The sequence below is a fragment of the Hyaena hyaena genome, unplaced genomic scaffold (assembly GCF_003009895.1).
Source record: "Hyaena hyaena isolate Hyena2069 unplaced genomic scaffold, ASM300989v1 scaffold_414, whole genome shotgun sequence".
In the NCBI taxonomy this organism is placed as follows: Eukaryota; Metazoa; Chordata; class Mammalia; order Carnivora; family Hyaenidae; genus Hyaena; species Hyaena hyaena.
The window spans coordinates 457,419-475,757 of NW_024081044.1; the positions used below are offsets into that span (position 1 = coordinate 457,419).

The following is an 18,339-nucleotide window of genomic DNA, read 5'->3' on the forward strand; positions in this document are numbered from 1 at the left end:
CAGGCTCCAGGCTCTGAGCTGTCAGCACAGAGCCTGACTTGGGGCTGGAACCCACTGAACCGTGAGATCATGACCTGAGCCGAAGTCAGGCGCTTAACCGACTGAGCCATCCAGGCGCCCCTATTATAACTACGTTAAAGTATACAATTTGGTGGCATTAAGTATATTCACAGCATTGTGTATGTTAGAAATAAGTCCACTGCCCCAATCAAAGGAAGGACGTGGAGACTCAGAGCACAGTGAAGCTAGGGTTTAATCAACGTTCTTGCTAGAGCAGGCGTCTGATGAACAGGCACACTCCGGGCAGTTACAGCAGACAATTTATCTCCTAGCGTGCAAGTCCCTCCCCTGGTTCCTCATTGGCTGAGTACTGGGAGGTTACAGCCTTACCGGGAGGCAAGTCCCTCCCCTGGTTCCTCATTGGCTGAATACTGGGAGGTTACAGCCTTACCGGGAGGCAAGTCCCTCCCCTGGTTCCTCATTGGTTGAGTACTGGGACGTTACAGCTTTACCTGGGCATCACTTATGCCCATGTAAGTTACTGCCACAAATGTACATCCCCTGAGTTGACACAGAGACTTTCAGCCTCTCCTCCCTTTTTTCTTTGACTCATGCTCATTACAAAGCCTGCAAAAATAAACCCGTGAAAGGGAGAAAGGAAGAAGAACCAGGAAGTGAAGTGTCTAAGTATTTGGGACTCCATGGGGGGTAGGGGTCGTACATATTTCCCATAGGGTGTAAACCAATTGTTAATTAGACAGCACAGCTTTTATTTGGAATTCCTGAAACTGAATAATCTCTTTTCTCGAAGTGTAACCATCACCACTGTCTAGTTCAGAACTATTTCATCACTCTCAGTGGGAACCCTGTACCCATTAGGTGGTCACATCCCATTCTCCCCTCCATTCTCCTTGTCTTTTGTATTAATAAAGAATCTCCATTAAAAAAAATTTTTTTTAGTTTATTTATATTTTTTGAGAGAGAGGGTGCAAGCGGGGTAGGGGCAGAGAAAGGAGAAAGAGAGGGAGAGAGAATCCTAAGCAGGCTCTGTGCTGTCAGCACAGAGACCGATGTGGGGCTTGAACTCACGAACCACGAGATCATGACCTGAGCCAAAAATTAAGTCAGATGCTTATCCAACTGAGCCACCCAGGTGCCCCAAATCATCTCCATTTTAAACCTGGGTACGTGGCCACCCAGGAAAATGACTTCATTTCCCAGCTTTCCTTGAGGCTTACCATGTGACTTTGTTCTGACCAATGGCAGGTGAACAGCAGCTGCACGTGCACCTTCTGGGCTCTGCCCTTGAGGGGAAGGGGCGGAGCCTCCCCTGACCTTTCTCCTCCCACTGGCTGAAAAGTGGTCATGTTGGGGAGTCATCGTGGCCCACCCTAGAGGTGGCAGACCAGGAGACAGAAAGTGCCTACATCCTCACCGCAATGTAGCCAACACCTCTGCCCTGGACCGTTTACAACCAGACTCTCAAGTAAGTAGTAAATAAAATTATCTCTCGGGACACCGGGCTGACTCAGTTGGGAGAGCACACAACTCTTCATCTCGCGGTCGTGAGTTCAAACCCCACAGTGACTGTAGAGACTACTTAGATAAATAAATAAACCTTAAAAAGTTATCTCTTGTTTGAGCCACTGAAATCTTGGATTTCTGATCCGGCAGCCAAAATGCTATTGTAGCTAACAATCTGGTCACAGCATCTAAAACACCTGGCATTATTTAGCAGGTGGGCAGCTGGTGAGGACTCACATCTGACAGGCCGGGAACGTGGTGCCCTTGTCACACACGGACAAAACATCTAGGTAGCCAGCTGGTATAGACTGTGTCCTCCTCCAAATTCAGGTGTTGGAACCGAATCCTCAGTATGGGGACAACTGGGCGGGGTGGTCTTTGGGGTGATTAGGTCATGAGGATGGAGTCCTCACGAATGGGATTGCTGACCTTATGAGGAGACCCCAGAGGTCTCTCTCGTCCCTTCCACCATAAGAGGACCCATTGAGAAGACAGCCATCCACGAGCCAGGAAGCAGGTCCCCACCAGGCACCAAATCTGCTGGCACCTTGGTCTTGGACTTCCAGATTCCAGAACCTAGCAGTACATGTCTTTTGCTTACAAGCCGCCCAGTCTATTATCACCTGTTACAACAGCCTGAATGGCCTGGCATCTGTGAGATCCTCGAAGACAGCCTGCGACTCTAGGGAGAGTGGTTGGCTTTGCGGACCACAGACCAGACAGCTATGGCCGTGGGAGTCAGAAGGGACCTGTGTTCTGGGGACGCCTGGGGGGCTCAGTCCGTTAAGCGTCCGACTCTTGGCTTCAGCTCAGGTCATGATCTCGCGGCTTTGTGGGTTCGAGCCCTACATTGGGCTGTGTGCTGGCAGCGTGGAGCCTGCTTAGAATTCCCTCTCTCTGTCTCTCTCTCTCTGGCCCTCCCACATGCACGCTGTCTTTGCCTCTCAAAATAAATAAACAAGCAAATTATAAAAATGAAAGTAAAACTACCTGTGTTCTTTTTTTTTTAATGTTTTATTTATTTCTGAGAGAGAGAGAGACAGCGTGAGCAGGGGAGGGTCAGAGAGAGAGGGAGACACACAATCCGAAACAGGCCCCAGGCTCTGAGCTAGCTGTCAGCACAGAGCCCGACGCGGGGCTGGAACCCACGAACCGCGAGATCATGACCTGAGCCGAAGTCGGACGCTTAACCAACTGAGCCACCCAGGCGCCCCGACCTGTGTTCTTTAAGCCATGATATTTCCCTTGTTCTCTGCACCCTCTGGGTTCCTGGGTTCAATGGCAAGAGTGTGATGTCAAACTCAGGTAATGGTGGAGCTGCGTGTTCCAAATAGCAACCGTTCATGGGGGCACCTGAGCCGCTCAGTCGGTTAAGCGACAGACTTCAGCTCAGGTCCTGATTTCATCATTGGTGGGTTCAAGACCCACGATGGGCTCTGTGGAAACAGCTCAGAGCCTGGAGCCTGCTTCAGATTCTGTGTCTCCGTCTCCCTCTGTCCCTCCCACCCCCCCACATTCTGTCTCTCTCTCAAAAATAAATAAACATTAAAAAATAAAAATAAAATAGCAACCATTTGGACAGTGATGGGGTCGGAGAACCTCCACCTGGGGGCCTTGGCGCTACCCAGCCTCGTATTTGCCTTAACTAATACCCATAAAAGAAGAATGCTTCCTTCAGCAATCGCGACGGGGACTCAGTACACATAAAGCAAGCCTCGTGTGCCTGGCACCCAGAAGGCGCTCAATAAATGTTGACTGTGTCCCCGCCACCACCGCCTCTGGTTTGGGGAAGGAGATACCCCTTCCCGAAGTGCTGGGGAAGCCCCTTTGGTATCTCTTCTGTTGCGAGACAAGAAGCCTTGGCCCCTCGAACCTCCCCACTCCTCCTCGGCTAACCCCCAGCGCTCGCCGCCAGCAGCTGGCTGCACCGGCCGGCCGGTTGCCTGCAAAACTTTTTATGATCCTCCTCTGACTACTAAGTAGTTAAAAATATCCACTCCGCCCAGGCAATTTTGCTAAGCTGGTGTCAGGGGGAGAAAGGGAGACGAGGGAGAGCTCACAAATGAAGCAAATTGCTGAAAATCGGATTTTTACTGTCTTATCTAGGAGCCACATGAGAGGAGAGGAGATTGCAGTTTCTGCTGGAACTTTCTCACATCCCTGCGTCTGGGGCAAGGAAGTGGCGGGGAGCTGGGGGGGAGCTGGGGAGGAGCTGGGGAGGAGCGTGTTGGAGGAGCCCGGGAGAGAGAACAGAAGGAAAGACAGAAGCTGCAGAGGGAGGGAGCGGGTGGGGGGAGTGAACAGGAGGCGAAATGTCACGTGGAACATGGGGGGGAGGGGGAGGGGGCAGGGGGGACGTCCCCAGGGCCTCTGGATGCCAGACCTCAGCTGGGGGGCCCCTTGGCCCACCCACAGAGTCCAATTGTAATTGTCCCGCAAGGGCACTGGGGTAGCTCAGTTGGTTGAGCATCTGACTCTTGGTTTCTGCTCAGATCATGATCTCACGGTTCGTGGGAGAACCCGGCGGTGGGCTCTTGCGTGGACAGTGTGCAGCCTGCTTGGGATTCTCTCCCTCTTCCTCCTCCTCTCTCTCTCTCTCTCTCTCTCTGCTCCTCCCCTGCTGGCTCGCTCTCTCAAGAGAGAGATTTTTTAATTTTTAATTTTTTAATGTTTATTTATTTTTGAGAGAGAGAGACAGAGCATGAGCAGGGGAGGGGCAGAGAGAGAGGGAGACACAGAATCTGAAGCAGGCTCCAGGCTCTGAGCTGTCAGCACAGAGCCCAATGCAGGGATTGAACCCACGGACTGTGAGATCATGACCTCAGCCAAAGTCAGACGCTTAATGACTGAGCTACCCAGGCGCCCCAATAAATACATTTTTAAAAAGAATAAAAAGGAAAAAGAAATAAAATCTATTGATCAAAAGAACAAAAGAGTTGCTTTTGGAGGCTCACTCGTGTTCCAATCTGCAGGTTTTCTCTGATGAAACAGAGACCCTTGATGGCTTGAGCTGCCCCAGGTGTGCTGCCCTGCGGCTGGCAGCCTTGAATCTCACACTTGCAGCAGACGAGGGAACCTGCGGGCCCTGCTTCCCCTTCAACCTTCAGAGTATTTCTCTAGAATCTGGGGCTCCCTTGCCAAGAACTGTCTTGGGAACTGGGCTGCCTCAGTTTCACCTTCTGTAAGTGGGAATATAATATGTAATAGTCACCACAGTCTGGGTTATGCTGCATGACAAACAAGCCCAGATTGCTGAGCTGAAAGAGGCCGTGTCTCCGGGTTCCAGACAAGCTGCTGGTCAGCAGTCTGGGAAGTTGGAACTCTCAAAAGACCCTCTGTGATGGTGCTGGGGCTGCATCAGGTCCACGAGTCTGGGATGGGTATTTCTGAGGCTCCATCCCCAGGGACAGGCAACACACAGAGGCTGACACTTCTGCAAACACGGCCATCTGGCCGCCCGCCCCCTGCCTGGAGCCAAACACTTTCCTGTCCTTCTCCCTGCCCCACATTCCTTCAGAGCTGGAGGTTAATAAACTCATCACTGCTGAGCAGGGAACACGTCTGCAGAGGTTTTAATTACAGCAGAAAATTGGCCCAATTGGTATTTAATGTAGAGTAAGTGTCGAGTTAACCGCTCAGGGCAGGAGGAGCTGAGGTTTGCAGGGAGGTGTCCTGAGCCCCGCCTGGCCCGTGTTCCCGGAGAGCCTCGGAGGGCAGGGGACGCTGTAGTGTTGGCTCTCTGGGGCTGCAGCGGGGGACCTCGGAGACCCTGGGAGAGGGGAGGAAGCAGCCTGGGATGAAGAGGTAAGAAGACATTTCTGAAAGTTCAGCTCAGGGCTCCACCGCCATCTGGCCTCAGGACTTTTGCAACGTTTGACCTCCTTCTCTTCCAGGCGGCCTTGGCGGGAGTGCTGGGGCTCCCGTGGACAGGGTGTGGGAGGGGCCGGGGAATGGGGTCCAGATCTGCTAGGACTCAGGGGAATTGGGCCCCGGAGGGGGACCAGGTGGGGCTGCAGGAACTAAACTTTCTTTTTTTCTTTTATTAAAAATTTTTTCTTAATGTTTATTTATTTTTTGAGACAGAGTGTGAGCAGGGGAAGGGCAGAGAGAGGGAGGGAGACGCAGAATCTGTCCACACAGATCCCACGCGGGGCTTGAACCCACCAACCGCAAGATCATGACCTGAGCTGAAGTCGGATGCTCAACTGACTCAGCCATCCAGGCGCCCCTGGACTGTCCAGATTCTAACTCTGACTCTGTCACTTACTAGCTGGAGGGCAAGTGACTTAACCTGTCTGTGTCTCAATTTCCTCAACTGTACAAAGTGGGGTGTAATTTCTGATGGTGAGTCTAGGCTGCAGAAAAAAAGAAACGCAGCATCGGAGTAACTGAAAACCACAGGTTTGTTTCTCACTCATGCTTCATGTCTATTTGGGGCCATTGTGGGGAGGGTCTCCTTATCATAGTCACTGGTGGAACACACTCTGGAACATTCCGGAACATCGCTTGCCATCATGGCAGAAGGAAATAAGAGCGTTGGAAGATCACGCACAGGCAATTACACGCTCTAGTTGGGAATGACATGTGTCAGTTCCACTCACAATTCATTGGTCAGAAGTGGTCACGTGACCCTCCCCACAGGTGCGCAGGAAGCACAATTCTTGGCCAGCAGCACTGATGGCCTCCAGCTCACAGGTTGTTCTAAAAGTTAAGTGCCGTGATGAACGTGAAGTGCTCGGGGCAGTGCCTGGCATACACTAAGCGCTCCTTACATGTTCCCGATTTTGTGTTTTCTCAGGAAAGGAGACCTCACGCAGGTGCCGAGTGCCTCTCTGATGCTGGCTGAGCCGGGCCAGGATGGACCAGCGGCTGGAAGCCTGGAAGATGTACTCCAGGTATGGTCCAGATTTGTCCCAAGTGCACTGCAGGGGTGTGCCAGGGACATCCAACCACCGAGGCCCACCCGTGCCTGACCCTGAACTCAGACCGGACCACCGAGCTCCATCACGCACTCCAGGGAGGGAGATGTGATGTGGGGGCTGTGCGGACCCTCCAACAGGCGCTCCCTACCCCCACAGACACCCACCTCATGCCCACGCCCTCCGTGCCACCTGGCCAAGGGCAAGGGCTCCTGTCTGCTTCAGCATGCAGCCCCAGACCTGCCGCCCCCTCATCGTTCTTCGTGTATCTGTTGGCTGATAACCTTTTCTCTTGGCCGGGGAGGAGCACTCACTCAGAACCATTTCATGAACTCAGCTCTTGACCCCAAACAGGGAGGTGACGCGTAACAGGGGAGGAAGCAGGCCCTGAGAGGCAAAGTCACTGGCTCACGGTCTCCCAGTAAAAAAGTGGATTCAGGGGCGCCTGGGTGGCTTAGTCGGTTGGGCGTCCGACTTTCGCTTGGGTCATGATCTCACGGTTCGTGGGTTCGAGCCCCGCGTCGGGCTCTGTGCTGACTGCCAGCTCAGAGCCTGGAGCCTGTTTCAGTCTGTGACTCCCTCTCTCTCTGACCCTCCCCTGCTCACGCTCTCTCTCTCTCTAGAAATAAAAAAAAAAAAAAAGTGGATTCAAACCCAGACGGCTCTGTCTTCAGAGCTTGAATGATGTCACCAAGCTGCGTCCCTGCACTAGCTCCCCACGTATCCCACCAGCCTCCTGTGACCTTCTCTCCCCGACCAGGCATCTCTGCAGAACCCCAGGGTTCCTCACCCCTCAACCAGAGCTCACTTCAAGGGTGGGAACTGAGGCCTCCCAGGGAGCCCCCTATCACCTGACGTTGGCCGGAAAAGCACTGGTAACCCCGGGACAAGCAGATGCGAATCGCCCCAGCAGAGCCCAGCCAGGCGGCCTCTCCGGGCAGCTGTGGCTTCTGCAAGAAAACAGAGCATCAAAGCAGGGCCCTTCATGGGCTCCCAAATCCTCCTCCAGCCCCCAATGGGGACAGTGGGGCGCCACGGCTGGCTGCCCGGGAGAGGCGGCTTACCCGTTCTGCAGCCACAACGGTGGATTCTGGGGACCCGGGGAGCGGTGGGCAGTGTCCTGGCGCGTACTGGCGGGGAGAGGGGACCAAGTGCCAGCCTGCCCCTCCCCCATCCGGGGGACGTCCCCTGTGTATACACCGTGCTGTCTATCTTCTGTTATGAGGGGCAGAGGTGTCCCCCAAAGCACTCTGGCTTCCCAGCCCTCCTTGCTGCGAGCTAAGCCCTGCCTGGGGCCTCTCTGCCCAGAGAGGGCAGGAAAGGCGAGTTAAGGAGGATTTAGAGACCCGCCCGCGTGCTGAGAGATTAGACGAGATCAATATACAGAGGGCCGGGTGAGATCCCGCAGAGGGGCTCCTTAAGACCCGTGACCCTGAGAAGTAATTAACGTGCCTGCTGGGCTCGGCCAGAACCCCCAACCGCACCTCTACCCTATTTGGCAGCCCCAGGAAGCCTGGGGTCCCTCCTACACCTCCCCACCAGCCCTGAGGGTTCAGAATCTGGGTCCTCCTTCCGGCTACTCCCCTGGGGGCCTGTAGAGATCATCCTCATAGTCTATCACTTACCGAGTGCTTGCTTTGTGCCGGAAGCTGTCTAAAGCTTTAGGGAGCGCCCTGCTTTTTCACCATGATTCTAGAAGGCAGGTTGCTAACATGAGGTCTGTTTGGCAGATGGAGTAACTGAGGCATAGGGAGATGAGGGGACTTGTCCAATGTCACCCACAAGGAATCATGAAGCGGGAATTCAAATCCAGGCATTAGGGGGGCCAGAGCTTGGGCCCCTAAACTTCTCGACTCCCCAACCCCCAAATTGGTTTTAACTGTTGGTAAAGCAACACTAATAACACCGACATACGGCCCCCCAGTCATTATTCCAACACCTTTAACTACCTGGAGTATCCAAATACAAGGGGAAGCTCTATGAACCAAAGCACACAGCACAAAGTCCAGGCATCAATGCAAGCATGTGACCCAGTCTATACACTCCAGAAAGAGAGGGATCCATTAATCTTGTCTTGAGAAGCATAACGCCTGGCATGTAGTGGGTGGTCAATATATTTTTGTGGAATTGAATTGAACTGATGGCTCTGGCTTTTTAAAGTATTTTTTAAAAAATTTTAATGTTTTTTTTTATTTATTTCTGAGAGAGAGGGAGAGACAGTGTGAGCAAGCAAGGGTCATATATATATAGAGAGAGAGACACAGAATCCGAAGCAGGCTCCAGGCTCTGAGCTAGCTGTCAGTGCAGAGCCCATCGTGGGGCTCGAACCCACGAACCGTGAGATCATGACCTGAGCCAAAGTCGGAAGCTTCACCGACTGAGCCACCCAGGCGCCCCTTTCTTTTTAAAAAAATTTTTTTGTATATATATTTCGAGAAAGAGAGCAAGTAGGAGAGGGGCAGAGAGAGAATCCCAAGCAGTCTCCACGTGCTGTCAGCAGGGAGCCTGACTCGGGGCTCGATCTCACGGCTCATGGACCATGAGATCACACGACCTGCGCCAAAATCAAAGTCAGAGGCTTAATGGACTGAGCCACCCAGGCGCCCCATGGCTATGGCTTTTATGTACAGTGCCTTCACTGACACAATAACAAGATTGATTACGTTACATGGGCGCCAGGAGCGACTCAAGGCAGGCGTACTAACAGCACCGAAGGCAGGGAATGGCAAGAAATCTTATCTCCACCACTTACTAGCTGTGCCTTCATTCCAGCTTCTAGAAAATGGGTTATTGTGAGGGTTACAGAAAGTTATGTCTATCAGGTGTGTAACACGGTGCCTCGTACCTACTAAGTACTAGATAAACATGAACTTCAATTTTTTAGGGGGCTAGCAGAAAAACTATAAAAAACAGACCTAAGACCTCAAAAAAAAAAAAAAAAAGCCTGGAAACCTACCAGCAGCCTTGTGAGGTTCTAGGACTGAAATGAGAGCAGAACTTGCTTTGACCACAAAGCACAGAGCTGGGATCCTGATATGTCTAGAACAACGGCTGAATGGGGATTTGAAGAACTACTTGTAACACTGATACGTGTAGAAAGGGCTGCTATCTATCAATCCTGGGCATTGCACCTCCCAGCAAGCCGACGAAGCGAGTACGTCGATTACTCCATTTATAGATGAGGAAACGGAAGCTCAGTGAGGTTAAGAAACTTGACCAAGATCACACAGCATGTCGTGGCCAGGCTGGGACTCAGGGTCGGCTCTGTCTGACCCCAAATTCCTGCCCCAAGAAAGACTAGAAGACTAAACACCTAACGATCAACAGTGATTTCCTTGAGGCTGGAAATGTGAGAAAACACTATTGTCTTCCAGTGTGCGCTGAATGTGTTTCCTGCTTGTGATAGTTACACCAATAATAAAACTAAATATTTTTATTCTTTTTTTTTTAAATGTTTTTAATTTATTTCTGAGAGAGAGACAGCGTGAGCAGGGGAGGGTCAGAGAGAGAGGGAGACACAGAATCCGAAACAGGCTCCAGGCTCTGAGCTGTCAGCACAGAGCCAGACGTGGGGCTTGAAACCACAAGCCGTGAGATCATGACCTGAGCCGAAGTCGGCCACCCAACGGACTGAGCCACCCAGGTGCCCCTATTTTTTATTCTTTAAAAAATTTTTTTTAATGTTTATTTTTGAGAGAGAGAGAGACAGAGCGTGAGCAGGAGAGGGGCAGACACACACACACACACACACACACACACACACACACGAGTCTGAAACAGGCTCCAGGCTCTGAGCTGTCAGCACAGAGCCTGATGCAGGGCTTGAACCCATGAACCATGAGATCATGACATGAGGTGAAATTGGACGCTTAGCCTACTGAGCTACCGAGTCACCCCAAAGCTAAATATTTTTAAATTATTTTAAAATATAAGCCTTTGAGAGGGAAAAAATAGTTACAATGAGGGAGGGAGACAAACCACAAGAGACTTCTAAATATAGAGAACAAACTGAGGGTGGATGGGGGGTTGGGGGAGAGGGGAAAATGGGTGATGGGCACTGAGGAGGGCACCTGTTGGGATGAGCACTGGGTGTTGTATGTAAGCCAATTTGACAATAAATTATATTTAAAAAAAAGAAAATAGAGTGTGAGCGGAGGAGGGGCAGAGAGAGAGGGAGCTTAATTAATTAACTAATTAATTTAAAAAACCCTTTAGGTAAGAGGAAAAACCCTTTATGGTTAGGGTCCCCTGAGAAGCAGACTGTTACGTGGGTGACTTGAGGTCTGTTATAGAAATGGGAGGGGGCACCTGCGTGGCTTAGTGATTAAGCGTCCAACTTCGGCTCAGGTCATGATTTCACGGTTCGTGAGTTCGAGCCCCACATCAGGCTCTTTTCTGACAGCTTGGAGCCTGGAGCCTGCTTCCGATCCTCTGTCTCCTTCCCTCCCTGTCCCTCCCCTGCTCACATACACGCTCGCTCGCTCTCTCAAAAATAAATAAACATTAAAAAAAATTTTTTTTTTAATGGGAGAAGCTGTAGCACGTGACCCTAGGGTCCTGTGAGGTTGGGGAGCTGTTATCACCCCTAGGAGCTGTGGTCCTGGTCAGGTGAGACCAGCTCAGAGCTGACCCCTTGCCGTCCCTCCCTCCTCTCCTACCAGCGCCCCCTGTTGGCAAAAGCCGGGAAACCAGAGGACTAGGGAGCCTGATCCGCCCCCAGCACCCTGAGCGGGTGGAGGACGGGGAAGGGTCGATCTTGAAGGCCACATGGGACCACTTGTCCTACCCTCCTTAACTTAGAATTCAGAACCAGCTCTTCTACTGGTGGGAACCCCTTTTAGAGGAATATTTGTCCTCCTGCAGAGCATGGTACAGGCAAGGATGTGGCAAGCACAAATAGTCAGTAACAACCTTAGATAAAGCCAGAGGGAATGATGAATTACTAAGTGAATTATGGTCCCGACTATGGAGACCAAGACCCCAAAAAGTGGTGCAAAAAACACCCAAATCTGCGATCGTAGTGCGCTGAATTGTGTCCCCTGCACCCCAAGAAAAGCACGCCCAAGTCCTAACCCCTCCAGGACCTTGGACAGGGCCTTCTTTGGAAACAGAGTCTTTGCAGAATTGATGAGGTAAGGGTCTCAAGGTGAGACCAGCCTGGATTTTAGAGTGGGTCCTAAATCCACTGACTGCGTCCTTGCACGAGAAAGGAAAAGGAGCTTGGGGAAACACGGGGAAGAAGGTCAAGGAATGCCAGAAGCTTCTAGAAGCTGGAAGAGCCAAGGAAGGATCCTCCCCGAGAGCCTTCCGAGGGACTGTGGCCCTTCTGTGATACTTTGCAGACCTCTGTGACTGCGAGAGAACACATTTCTATTGCTTTAAGCCACCCAGCTTGAGGCGATGTGTCGCAGCAGCCACAAGAAACTAATACAATGATAAGACCGAGTTTCGGAACGGTGTGTGCTTGCAGTGTGATATCATGGACATTTTAAATATTTTTATTTTTAATTTTTTCATGTTTTATTTATTTCTGAGAGAGAGAGAGAGAGACAGCGTTAGCAGGGGAGGGTCAGAGAGAGAGGGAGACACAGAATCTGAAACCGGCTCCATGCTCTGAGCTGGCAGTCAGCACATAGCCCGACACAGGGCTTGAACCCATGAACCGTGAGATCATGACCTGAGCTGAAGTTGGACGCTTAACCGACTGAGCCACCCAGGTGCCCCTGAAGTTTTAAATGTTTTTAAAAAGTGTGTGTAGTGTTGCGGTCGATGCCCTGGTCCATCTGGGGTCACCTGAAGCCTTAGTGGACAGTCCCCAGATAGCCTTGCAGCATCCCACCCCAAACAGCTATATCCCCACCTGGGGGAAGGAATTTTCTTAGGGGTCAGCAAGGCAGTGATGGAAGCAGGGATGGGAGCTGGGGGCTATGCCCCTGGGTGGGGGCGGGGCACGAGGCTGAGAGGCTCAATCCACTCCCAGAGGTTTCCAGAGGTCCCCCCAGTAGGACTGAGCCCCAGGTGCCCACAGGGGTCACTTGCTCGTTAATGCCCCAGCCTGCTGGCTTCCTACCTTCCCTGTTGTATTAATTGTCTAATCCTGCTTAGCAAATCACCCAAATGCAAGGGCTTAAGACAGTGATCGTTGCTTATCTCTCATGTTTCTGTGAATCAGGAATTCTGACAGGGCACAAGGGGAACAGTGTGTCTCTGTTTCTTGACGTCTGAGACCTCAACTGGGAGCCTCGAAGGCTGGGGCTGGGGGTCGTCTGAGAGGCAGTACTCCTCGCAGGGCTGCTGGCTGGCGCCGGCGGTGCCTCAGGACCTAACCGGGGCTGCTGTTTGTAACGCCCACAGGTGTGAGCTGGGCTTCCTTACAACGTGGCTGGGTTCCAAGGGCAAGAATTGAGGGGGGGAGGGGGAGGAGGAGGGGAGAGGGGAAGTGGAGGGGGAGGAGGAGGAAGGAGGAAGTGTAACAAAGAGGGGAGCACCGGGTGGAAGCCATCCTACCTTCTGTGACCCAGCCCCTGAAGCCTGTCGGAATCACCTCCTTTATACTCCATTGGTCAGAGCAGTCAGAAGCCCCACCCAGATTCAAGGAGAGGCGCACAGACCCCGCCTCTTGTGGGAGGAGCCTCAGCATATTGTGAAAAGGGCCTTATGGCTTATGAATACCAAGGGGGGACATCTTTGAAAATCACAACCTGCTCTTCCTTTTTCACTCCCCCAACCCCCTACAGCTGTTTCCTGGGGTCGCCTCCCAGACCAACAGCTCGCCCCCAAGCCCTTGCCTCTCTCAGGGTCATGGCTTTTGAGGGAACTCAGATCAAGCCATCACACAAATCAGGGGCGCCTGGGTGGCTCAGTCGGTTAAGCTTCTGCCGCTTGGTTTGGGTTCAGGTCAGGACGTCACAATTCGGGAGTTCGAGCCCCGCATAGAGCTCTGTGCTGACCATGCACTGATAGCGCAGAGGCTGCTTGCGATTCTCTGTCTCCCTCTCTCTGCCCTTCCCCCTCTCTCTTTTGAAATAAATAAATAAACATAAAAAAAGACATCACGCAAATCAGTATTATATTTACATAGGTGGGTATAGGTTACCTGAATGTTCAAAAAGAGATTTCTTTTTTTTTAATGTTTTATTTATTTCTAGGAGAGAGAGAGAGACAGTGTGAGCAGGGGAGGGTCAGAGAGAGAGGGAGTCACAGACTGAAACAGGCTCCAGGCTCTGAGCTGGCAGTCAGCACAGAGCCCGACGCGGGGCTCGAACCCACGAACCGCGAGATCATGATCTAAGCGAAAGTCTGACGCTTAACCGACTAAGCCACCCGGGCGCCCCTCAAAAAGAGATTTCTAAGGATACACACCAGACAACAGTGGGTCCTCTGGGAACTGGGATGGGGACGGGAAGGTTCGTCTGTAATATCTGATTTTTTTCCCCCGAGGAAGGATATCCTGCATCCGCTGTAGAACATAATAGACAAAGGGACAAGGTCAGGAAGCACTCCCAACTTACTATCTACAGGAACACTTAGCCCCGAAGCAGCTATGACTCTGAACACACACGGGAAGCACGAAGAAAGGAGCTAGAGGCAGCCCCTCTCTGTACCCTCAGCAGGGAGCCACCAGCCCATTTTACAGCTGAGCTGAGGGCTTGGGGTGGTTCAAGGGTCCAGGATTTCTGGGAGATCGGAGAATGGTCTCCCTACAAGAGCACTTGAGCCTCAGTTACCCAATCTTTGAAAGGGGTATGATAATAGCTATCCCACAAAGCTGCTTGGGAGGGTTACATACGTTATTACACACGAAAGTGACTGACATGGGACCTCGCACATACACACTACAGATGTATTGAGTGACACCCGTATGCCGGAAGTTGTTTTAAGTGTTTTTCATGTGTGAATCCATGTAAGTCCTCACAGTAAGCTGTGAAGTAGGAAACATTATTGTCTCAGGTTTGTAAAAGAGGAACCGGAAAGGTTAAAGAATGAGTCAAGGTCACACAGGAAGGCTGCCAGGCCCTCAGCCTTCCTTTGCTTCTGACTCCAAATGCAATGCTCCTGCTACCCATCATTCCTACCCGTTTCTCCCATGGAAAGAAATGAATGCACAAACAGGAAAAGTCAGAGCTAGAGAGAGACTATGTTTTCTTGGGCTTTTAAAGGACTGGGGGTGGGGTGCTCAGTCGGTTAAGTGTCCGACCCTGGATCTCAGCTCAGGTCATGGTCTCACAGTTTGTGAGATGGAGCCCCACGTTGGGTGCTGTGCTGACAGTGCGGAGACTCCCTGGGATTCTCTGTCTCTCTCTGTTCCTCTCTCTCTCTCTCTTTCAAAATAAAGAACTAAACTTTAAAAATAAATTAATTAATTAAATAAGGTAGTAGGAGGGCTGGTAAAACCCAAGAAGTAGATATCACTCCCTTCTCCATCCTCCCCTGTAAACCATCAACCATTGGGTTGGGACAGCTGGTGGGGGAAGTATCTCCCGCAAGATCCGAGGAAGGGGTTTCCCCCTCCCCTGACTCCCATTTCACTTTAAAGGAGGGAAAAGCTCCCCGTGCAATGAGGCAGAGCAGCAGGGTCCTGGGGGCTTCGCAGCCCTGTTGCCCCAGCAACCAGACTCGCAGTTTCTGGTACAAGAGTTGGCTGGGCCCACAGCTTGGGCTGGAGGGGATGAAGGGGTAGGAAGGAGACCTCAAAGGCATCTTCTTGCCCTCAGATCAGACCGCCCACACCCCAGCGCCAGAGGAATCTAGAGCCCTCATCAGCCCAGAGACACTGGATGGGGCGCGCCCACCCTTGAACTTCCCTCCTGAATCTGGGGCAACTGTTTAAATTTTCCAACTTTTGTTCACCCTGGAAGACTATTGTGAAACCTCCCAGGATTCACACAGCATATGGACCATACCCAGCTCTAGGGGACATTTTCTTTTCTGTTTCCATCCCCCCCCCCCCTTTGACTGAGGTATTACTTGGATAAGGTAAAGTGCACAGCTCTTAAGTTTTAGCTCAATGAATTTTTATGCAAGTATATACTTGTGTATCCATCACCCAAACCAAGAGAGAATATGTTCATCCCTCCAGAAAATTCCCTCATGCCCATTCCTGGAAGTCCAAATCCTCTCCTCTGACTCTGTCACCATAGATTCATTTTGCCTGTCCTTGAATTTCACATAAATGGAACCCTACTGCGTGCCTTCTTCTGTCTGGTGTCTTTCACATAACATTGAACCTGTGGGAATCGTCCTTGCCATCCCAAGTATTATTAGTCTGTCGTTTTTCCTTGTTGTGTAATATTCCATTGTAAGACTGTGCCACGATTTATTTCTTCTTCTGCTGCTGGATATTTAAGCTGTTTGCAGTTATGCCATGAACATTCTTGTATATCAACATAATTTATATCTCTGTTGGGTAAATACCCAGGAGTGCAAGGGCTGGGTCACTGGGCAGGTGCATGTGCAATTTTTGGAGACATTGCCAAACAGTTTTCCAGAGTGGCTATAGCATTTTACATTCCCACCAGCAGTGTGTGAAAGTTCCAGGGGTGGCTGGCTGGCTCAGTCGGGAGAGCATGTGATTCTTGATCTCAAGGTCATGAGTTAGAGCCCCACAGTGGGTGTAGAGATTACTGAAAAAAAAGAAAAAAAAAGTTCCAATGGTTCACATCATTGCCAACACTTGGTACCATCAGTTATCATTTTAGCCATTCCAGTTGTGATATTTTACTCTGGTCGTATATGCTTTTCTCTGATGACTTATGATATTGAGCATCCTTTTGTGTGCTTATTGACTATTTTGCTGTTCTACGTTGCTAACCGTCCAAGTCTTCTATCATTTTATAAATTTGGTTGTCTTCTCCTTATTGATTTGTAGGAGCTCTTTATATATTATGGATATGCATCCTTTGTCAGATATATCTGTTGCAAATATCTTCCTTTTGGGAGAATATTTCCTACTCCAAATTATCTCCCCAAGTTCTGGACTGGGAGAGGGCACAAGAGCAAAGAGTCACAGGGTCTCCTGGGTGGCTCAGCTGCTTAAGCATCTGACTCTTGATTTTTGCTCAGATTGTGATCTCCTAGTTCATGATATGGAGCCCTGAGTTGGGCTCGGTGCTGACAGTGAGGAGCCTGCTTGCGATTCTCTCACCTCCCCCCCCACCCCCGCCAGCTTCTCCTCTGCTCGTGCTCTCTCTCTCTCTCAATAAATAAATAAAAGAAAAAAAGCAAATAACCACAGATTATTTTCATGTCCCATCTTCATGAAAAATCCCTGGTTTATTGAATGCCTGTGACATGCCAAGGTCTTTCCATCAGTTATATCCTTCAATAGTTATTCTTATTTAAGTCACGTATTCAACCTATACTTGAACATCTAATGGACGTCAGATATTGGAGGTTACATTCAGGACAAGAGTCAAGGGCTGAAAAGAGACGCGTTCCAGTGGGGAGTGGGGAAGCAGACTGCACACATGAAGACAGAGACGCAAGGCAGGTCCAGAGGACGGGAAGCGCCAGAGAGGTGGCAGATGGGAGAGTGACTGAGGGTGGTTGGAAAGGTCCCACGGAGGAGGTGACGTGGAGCAGGGACTTGGAGAAGGCAGCAGAGTTAGCCACAGTGAGATCTGGGAGGAAGGGTGTTCTAGGAAGGGGAACAGCTAGTGCGAAGTCTCCGTGAAACCTAAGGGCAGTAAGCAACGGGGAGAAGGTTCCCGAAGAGTCTGACTGAAGGATTTGCATTGAACCTAGGAGCCAGCGGGATGGAGAGCAGGGTCTGAACAGAATGACAACGTGAACTTTCTTGTCTTTCAAAGAGCCCTCTGGGCCCCTGCAAAGACTGATGGGAGTGAAGGCAGAAGCTGGAGTCCAGGGCAGAAGTGACAATTATCCAGGTAAGCGGTGATGGGGGCTGGACTAGGGTGGGGACCACAGAAATGGGAAGAAGTGAGTGATGTCTCTGGGACATTTTCTTTTCTCTGTTTCCTTCTCTCTCTCTCTCTCTCTCTTTTTTTTTAATGTTTTATTTATTTCTAGGAGAGAGGGAGAGACAGCGTGAGCAGGGGAGGGTCAGAGAGAGAGGGAGTCACAGACTGAAACAGGCTCCAGGCTCCGAGCTGGCAGTCAGCACAGAGCCCGATGCGGGGCTCGAACCCATGAACCGCGAGATCATGACCNGAGCTGGCAGTCAGCACAGAGCCCGATGCGGGGCTCGAACCCATGAACCGCGAGATCATGACCTAAGCGAAAGTCGGACGCTTAACCAACTAAGCCACCCAGGCGCCCCATCTCTCTCTCTTTTTTAAATGAAGTACCAACTTGGATAAGGTAAAGTGCACAGATCTCAAGCTTCCGCTCAGTGAGTTTTTAGGGATGTATATCCCTGTGTATCCACCACCCAAACCAAGAAGGAATATGTCCATCCCTCCAGAAAATTCCCTTGTGCCCATTCCCGGAAGTCCAAAGCCTGGAAGTCTGACTCTGTCATCATAGATTCGTCTTGCCTATCCTTGAATTTCATATAACCGGAGCTACCGTGTGCCCTCTTCTGTCTGCTCTCTTTCACGTAACATTGAACTTGTGAGGATCACGCTTCATGTTCTAGTTGAAGATGGTTGTTATCGTTCTCGACTTAGAGGGAACCGCATCTCAGAGAAGGTAAGTGACTTGCCCAAGGTCACACATCTAGGAAATGGGGAAAGGGCAGGACTTTCCTGACTGTTCGATTCTATGTAAGATGCTGAGTCGGGGGTGGCAGGACCTCAGGAAACCTAGAGATATGGGGATTCCAGATGGTGGGGAGCCCCGGGGGCAGGACCTGCAGACCCAGAAAAGCCACCTGTCTCTATCGCTGTGCCTCGGTGCTCTGGGCTGCAGGGCAAGCAAATGGCAAGCTGCAAATTGA

The 18,339-nt window shown here is 51.0% G+C and overlaps 1 long non-coding RNA gene across 1 annotated transcript in view; it reads left to right on the forward strand.

Moving 5' to 3' along the window:
* The first annotated feature begins 1,362 nt into the window (after positions 1–1,362).
* Positions 1,363–18,339, forward strand: part of LOC120245265 — a 30,154-nt gene continuing 13,177 nt past the window's right edge. The window contains exons 1-3 of the long non-coding RNA XR_005531743.1: positions 1,363–1,486; positions 6,323–6,419; positions 17,252–17,329. This is a non-coding gene — a long non-coding RNA (uncharacterized LOC120245265). The remainder of the gene's footprint in view (positions 1,487–6,322; positions 6,420–17,251; positions 17,330–18,339) is intronic.